Source organism: Rhagoletis zephyria, unplaced genomic scaffold (assembly GCF_001687245.7).
Source record: "Rhagoletis zephyria isolate East Lansing unplaced genomic scaffold, Rhagoletis_zephyria_1.1 Rzeph_scaffold_00022, whole genome shotgun sequence".
NCBI classification, from domain to species: Eukaryota; Metazoa; Arthropoda; class Insecta; order Diptera; family Tephritidae; genus Rhagoletis; species Rhagoletis zephyria.
In genome coordinates, this window is record NW_016157106.1 from 234559 (window position 1) to 242404 (window position 7846).

At 34.8% G+C, this 7846-nt stretch overlaps 1 protein-coding gene across 1 annotated transcript in view; it reads left to right on the forward strand.

The window, feature by feature from the left end:
- 5-HT1A (5-hydroxytryptamine (serotonin) receptor 1A) overlaps positions 1 to 7139 on the forward strand; it is a 175190-nt gene extending 168051 nt beyond the window's left edge. Inside the window, exon 8 of the mRNA XM_017615498.1 lies at positions 6953 to 7139. The gene's annotated coding sequence lies outside the window, so the exon portion shown is untranslated. The remainder of the gene's footprint in view (positions 1 to 6952) is intronic.
- The last annotated feature ends 707 nt before the right edge of the window (positions 7140 to 7846 follow it).

A 7846-nucleotide genomic window follows, 5' to 3' on the forward strand; every position in this document is an offset into this window, starting at 1 on the left:
CTGCCGTGGAAAATTTTCCTCATCAAATGTAAATGGGCTTTGTTCTAAAATTTTATATACAGTTCTTATCACTGATAACTTAAGTACAGCTATGTTAGCCCAGTCAAGTTAGCTCAAGAATTAGGGGTAAGGTAACAATAATTCGAAAAGAGCAGAAATTGAATGAATTGTGAAAGGTCCCCATCGATTTCGTAAATACCTGAATTTATTCAAAATCAAAAGTCACATAAATTGGTTTTCTTGAATTTTTCAGCCAAACTATAAGATGTATAATAAAACTTTTCTACCGAGTTTTTGCGGACTCTGTATGGCTTACAACCATGTAGAGGAGGTAACTTATGGTTCAAATTGGGCCCTACCCACTATTTTTTGCAGGGACCGAACATAACAGTTATACGAAGGAAAAGTTCTACAACTAAGTGATACATACCAATCGATTTCTTTTTTCACTGAGACTCAAATTTAAAAATAAATTTTTATTTGCAATTTTTATGCAAAATTAAAAAAATAACAATAATTTTTGATGTTTATATTATAAATCCAAAATAACAATTATTTTTGATTTTTATATCATATATCTTAGATAACAGTTATTGAAGACTTTTATTTATAAAAGTCATCAATAAAAATCAGTCGGGGATTTTTACTTTGAAAAGTCATCAATATAAATCAGTCAACGACTTTTATATTTTAAATCATTCGTATAAAAGTCATTAACATTTTTCGCAGTTAAGAAGGTGTTGGGAAACAAAAGTGTGCTACGACTTATAATAATAATAATAGATTGGTGCTTACACATTTGTTAGTGTTTGGGCGAGCTTCTACGACTTATACAAATGACTTCTATAAGTATGATTTAAAAAATAAAAGTCAGTGGCTGATTTTTATTTACTTACTTTACTTTATAAATAAAAGTCTTCGTTAACTGTTATCTAAGATATATAATTTAAAAATCACAGTAACTCTTATTTGCAGATTATTTAGATAAAAATCAAAAATAATTGTTATTTTGGGTTTATAAAATAAAGTTCAGGAATAACGGTTATTTAAGGAGAAATTAAATAAAAGTCAAAAAATAATTGTTGTCCCTGATTTTTTCTCCAATAAATATTTTTTATATAAATACATGCAAACATACTAGTCTCCCCTCTCCCGATTTCTTTTGGGTGTTATCACATTTATAGAGATCATGCTTTGACGTGCAGGAATCTGGAAGTTTACGGATTCTTTCATTTGGATATTTGGACGGCCGCTGTGGTGTAGTGGTAAGCAGTGCGCGCTTTCACTCATCAGCACCTGGGTTCAAGCCCTGGTCAAAGACACATCACAAAAAATATAGAAAAAGGTTTTTTCTTAACAGCGGTCGTCCCTCGGCAGGCAATGGCAAACCTCCGAGTGAATTTCTGCCATGAAAAACAGCTTCTCATAAAAATACAATCGCCGTTCGGAGTCGGCGTAAAACTGTAGGTCCTTCCGCTTTATGTGACAACATCAAGGCGCACGCCACAAGTCGGAGGAGAAGCTCGGCCAAACACTAACATATGTGTAAGCGCCAATCTATTATTATTATTATTATTTGGACGGAAAGTAAATTTTGTATTTTTTTTTTTTTTTTTTTTCATTATGCAATATTGTCGACAAGTTAGTGATTAGATCCGAAACTACTAATCCGGTTAGAAGATATCGTTAACATAGAAGATACATAATAATAGATAATAATAGAGTCGCGGATACACAATATGTTAGTGTTTGGCTGAGGTTCTCCTCCGATTTGTGGTGTGCGCGTTTTACGCCCACAATTTTCATTTACATACAATAACAACGTTTCAAATCATTACCTTCTTAATTATTTGTGAATCCATAGATCCATTACCATTTTCATATTTTTTCAACCTTAACTCTCCAAATTCGTAAATGGATTTCCTAGAAATTACATACTCTCAATTCTGATTTATCTACGAATTTTAAAAGGTTTTCAAGCAGAAATTAAATCAGTAATTTCTTGTTAAAGCCTTTTATTTTTCTCTATGGCACTTATAAGCAAATTAATTGGAAATATGTATGCCATGCACTTCCTTAAGCAGTTGCATAATTAAATACTTAAGCAAGCAAATGGTTATTCACTTCAGCTGTTAGTTATTCCGACATAATGTTATTCCCATTCCCCACTGGCAACGAAATTACTTTAAGTGGCACATCTATTCGCTGATGATAAAATATTTTATTTATCATCTTATTATTGACAAATACTAGTACATTGGGCACTTTACGAAAGATGGTGGTACATCAGTCTGCTATGCCCTGTCAGGTATCCGGTGAGAGTTCTTAAACCCTCCCCGCTATAATTTAGCAGCCCGTCAGTTGTTCCACGAGAGGGAGTTATAAATCTTTTACCCTTTGTCGTGTGCCGTTGGGCTATAATTTGCAAATCCCCCTATCCCCTTAGAAAGCTCTGCTGTGTATCCTGTGGATGGACCAAAGTAGGGCTAAGAGCCGAACTGGCACCGTTGTCCACCACATTTCGCTAGAGAGTCAGCCCTTTCGTTGTCATCGAAGCCCTAATGGCCCAAAGCCCACCACAAGGCTGTTACTCTGTTGTTTGTTCCTATTTTGTACCTTTTGGCAACTGTGTAGTACCTTTGACACCGGTTTTGCAAGTATCAGTTGCTCTCTTAATCCTGCCCGGCTGTCCGACATGGTGTATATTGTTGTCCCATTTGTCCTTCTGTGAAGGCATTCGTGCACACAGACTTCAATTGCGAAAATTTCCACCTGGAATATGGTTGGGTATATGCCCATCCCGACGCTCCAGAGTTTCTATCCTTAAGTTGGGAACTACCTGTGTGCCAAACTTGAGTTCCCTCGCTGAACATGGCAATTATCATTCAAGTATTCTTACCTTGTAGGGTTTCATAAAAGTCAGCTTTAATAGCATTGAGTCTATGAATTTCACTATGGCATCATTTATAACTGGTTTTTGGACAGCCAATTATGCCTTAAGACCCTTCTTAGGTTCGGCAGTCTCAGTGCGCTCCAGGAAGCCTCCTTGTCCTGAAGTGTAGCTAGAGTCGGTATGTTTGTGATGAGTCCAAACGCCTCTGTCGCGGCACGTTCGCATGGCCTCCGTTATCACCACACAAATCAGGCGGTGCAGCTTACCCAGAGTGACGTTTGAGGTGGGGTGCTTGGCTTTTGGCCACCAGGCCAGTGCAGCATAGGTGACAATCGGTTTTATCACTGTACTGAATGACCAATACGTTAATTTCGGGGATATTCCCCAAATTTTTGCCATGGAGCCTTTGACAAGCATGAAATGCCCTCGTGCCTTTATTGGTAAGCGCTGGTAGATGTGAGTTCCAGTTGAGTCTCTTATCTAAGTAGTATAAGCCTCTTGTGAGAACTTAATCTATGTCCCATCACACCATCCTATGGCTCTATGTTTAGAGCGGAATACATCATGGAGCATAAGGTCTCCTCATCCCATTAAAGCCGTTCCCCTTAAGTCTTTCTTAAAGTTCGTCCACAACCAGTGTTCACAATAGTGGAGAAAGGACCCCCTCCTTGCGGGCAGACACGAGTGCCGCTTGCCTACTACCTTTTGGTTCGACTATTATGGTTCTGGACTTCAGCATGAGCCTGATATGTCAACAAAATGCACACAGGGCTATCTGTTGGGTTATGCCATGTATTGCAGAAATGAAAGATTTCACTGCTTGAAAGCTTTTTTCAAGTAAAATTGTCAAATATCTAGCTCTACTCAATCACTGTTATACGAGTAAATTTTTTCCAAAAATACCTAGTTTGTTTCGACTGTGCAGTACTATTTACGTCCTCAGTACCAGTAGTCAACAAGAATTTTGGCAAATGGCAAGCAATCATTCAATCAATTTGCATCCTGGCAAAATTGGCGCACACACGCCTAATTTTATGCCAAAGGAATGCTCTTGGTGAATTTTTCGTAACTTCCGACTCGTAAAGTACGCATTGAAGTAAGGCGGAAACTGAAGTTAAATTGGCGTTATGGATACGTAAAATGAAGGAAATATCTGCGCATCTATTTGAAGTTAAAAAAGTGACAAGAATGCATTGAATACGGGTTTCAGTGCCGAATTTTGAGAGAAAATATTTTTCAAACGACAATTGCCGGCAAATAAGTTAAGAATATTTACATAAAAAAAGCATTACCCACCAATAACTGATTATCTTATTCAAAAAGTGAGCTCATTCAATTGTTTATATGAAAATGCAAATTAAGCTAATTGCGGCTTTTTATGAGTACATATTTTTTTTTATTCTTACTGCCCTCTCTTACCGAATAAATAATATTTATTTCACAAGCCAAAATGTAGTCATACATAAAATTTATATTTATTTATACACGCGTACATTTGTCCACAAGTTTTATGAAAATGAGCAAACTTTAAAATTTTTTTCTTTGCCTTTTCCCAACTCCACTGCACTCAACGAACTTATAATACCGCAAAATGCACCACATCAAGTGCTATCATCCGGCATTTACTTTTATTACTTCCCAATGCCATTGCCACTTTTTTTCGTTCAAAAAGTTCCAAGCTCCATCTCCTGTAAACCAGCGCTTGCACTGTGCTCAATTGATTCTCTCGCTTCCCCACAATGCATGTGCTTTTCTTTTGCTGATTTTTTTATCTTAACACGCCTTCTCTCTACACATTCTCTGTCTTATGCTAGCAAAAATTTCCAAATACTTTTGGAGAAAAGTTAAGTCGGCGGGTCAACGCCAGCGCTGCTGAGGGCAGAAGTTGCAGTAGCGACGAAGATAGTAACAGACACAATACATTTCTACGTACGGATGTATGTACGTATGTATGTATGTACTAAGCACGCAAGTTTAATACTCGTAACTATGGTGGGTGAGATGGGAAAATACGTTGAAATAAAATATTTATAAATGAGAATGGCCATGATAATGAGTTCCCGAGTGAAGATGACAGCAGCGGTGATAAAATGCAGATAAAACTTTAGCTGTTTTCGGGAAATTGATAAGAAAAAAAATGATTAAAGCTGCGGGTAGATGTCCTAGATTTCTATTATAATTTAATATGACAAGTGATTTTGATCTCTTTTTTGTATTTTTCATATTATGTTAATGGAAATGTCCATTACGTTTTTTTTTTTTAATAATTTTCTTAAATAAATATAAGCAAACGAAAATATTTATGTACACGTAAGGACTTGGCACCTTTTCACGTTTAGGTGACGATATACATATGTATGGATGTTCATATTGTATATTGACAATAATAAGTGTATACATTGGCACTTACGAATCAGGTATATTTATATGTTTGGGGTCGTCTTTATATTCGTGTAAACAAGGTTGCTAAAATACTTGGAAATACATATTTTCTATTTTTCGCAATTTTTATGAATTTTTCGCAATTTATCGCGGAACATACCAAAATCCAATAAAGCCTACCAACCTACCAAATGGAGAAAAACTACGAGTAGGAAATGCTCATGTGTGGCAACACTGGCATATTTACCATCTAATGAAGCATACTTTCGGTTGCACTGTTTTCTAATCCTAGCATACTATCCTACCAATACTAGCTATAACATAAATGAGTCGGTGACATATTAAAACAGCCTAAGTCTATACACGAAAATTTTCCATAGTTTTGGTGCAATTTGCACTAATCTAACAAATAAATGAAGACACCTTTCCAAACGTACAAATAAATTATTTAGTAAAAAAATATTTTTAGGGGTGTTGCCACCCATTTAAGAAGTAAAATTCGATTAAATAATAGTTACTGGCAAGCGAAAGGGGTTCAAAAGGATTTATTTCGAGAATATTCTCAAATTTTTTGCCACCAGTTCCTTTAAATTAACAAATGTAACGAAATATATTTTTTAATAAGGGCATCGAACGAAAGGGGATTAAGAGAACTTTATTTAACATATTTTTTTTTTTAAAGGGAGCGGGTACCTGTTTAGAAATTCCATTTAATCAATTTAATTAACGACTTAAATAAAATCTTTTATTGTAGGTACAAAACGGCAGCAGAGGTTTTTCGAAAGCTGTATTTACTTATTTCGAGAATATTTTTGACTACGGTAGCAACCAGTTTAGTAATTTAATTGACAAATTAAATTAAATTCTATTAATATTATACAAACATGTGAAAGTTCGTGAGTGAGTATGTAAGCAATTTGCTGGTATTTCTCTGGTTTAGCAGGCTGATGGTTTATTACCAGGATTTACATATGGCATTTTTCATTTCAAAGTTCATTGAAGTTTTACCATATAAAAGCCAAACGAACAAGAGTTAAAAATGCTGTATTACGAAAACAGATTCACTTTTATTAATAACTTAAATAAATTATTGCCATATGGGGGGCAAGCAAACGAATGAGGTTTAAGAATGCTAATTCCGACGTTTCTAAAGTGGTGATTTTCACACAACCGACAAGGAGCGCGAAGGAAGATCATCAACTTTTGTCGACGCCGAATTGAAGGCAATTTTGGACGATGACCCAAGACATTCTATTGCGATTGGGCAACCAGACATGAGTCATTGATCTTCCACCTTGACAACGCTTGGCATGCGGTCGCACAAGTGGTCAAAACTTATCTCGATGGTAGCGAATGGGTAGTCCTGACCAACCTGTCTTATAGTCCAGATCTTGCACCATTAGAATACCGTTTTTACGGTCGATACAGAACGTCCATGCGGAAGCACGTCTCTTCAGTTCACGATTCGCTTGATTTCTTCCATGCATTGCCAGTAATGTGGAAAAAAGTCTAAATATTTAGTTAGTGATCGGCTTCAATAATATACATTGTACCTACCAATTAAAAACTTACTTAATTATGCGCTTATCTATTAGCTTATTATCTATTTAAATAAATAAATATGTATGTAAATAAAATAATACTAATCCACTACTTTCTTTCTTTCTTCCTATGCAGAAAATCGTCGTGAAAACAGCAAAAAAGAAACAGCCACGCTCAACTTGGCAGCAATCTTATCTAAAGTCTTAAAGTTTTCAACAGTTTTCCCAGATATTCACAATTACTTTCAACTTACTGCATGGCAGAACTATGAAGAAAATATAAATGCAAATGGCAATGGTCTTTGTTGCACAAAAATTTATAAACTTATCTCTGCTAATCTAAGCTAAATTAAAAAAAAAAAAAAAAACATTATAGTTACAAATGTTAAATGCGAAACAAACGCCGCCGCGGGGATGAGAGCAATAAGAAACAACACCAATCATTGATTAGTAAAACTAGAAGATAGACAACAACAACAACAAAAAAATCAAAAACAAATAAAACTTTTCTTATCACATTGTGCTCATGTTTCTAAGTAAAATAACAAAAACAAAAAATAAATAAATAACTAGTTATATAAATCTAAATGTAAGATTAGTTGCTAGAAGCCGATTGTTGCTGGCTTGCAGTCAACTTAAGATAATATAAATTAAATTTAAAGCAAAACAAATACAAATTAGAGGTAAGTTAAAACAAATGAAAAACACGAAACTGAAAATCAAATTGCTGCTCCTGCTAAAAGTATTTGGTAATAAAAAAAAAGCAGTAAACTGTTTAACAAAATATGGCAAACAATTCTACGTTTTTAATACAATGTTATACATACATACATATAAATAGATAAGAACTATGTATATGTACATATATGCTTAGTCGTAAGCCTCTTTATAACGGGTGATTTTTTAAGAGCTTGATAACTTTTTTTTTAAAAAAAACGCATAAAATTTGCAAAATCTCATCGGTTCTTTATTTGAAACGTTAGATTGGTCCATGACATTTACTTTTTGAAGATAATTTCATTTAAATGTT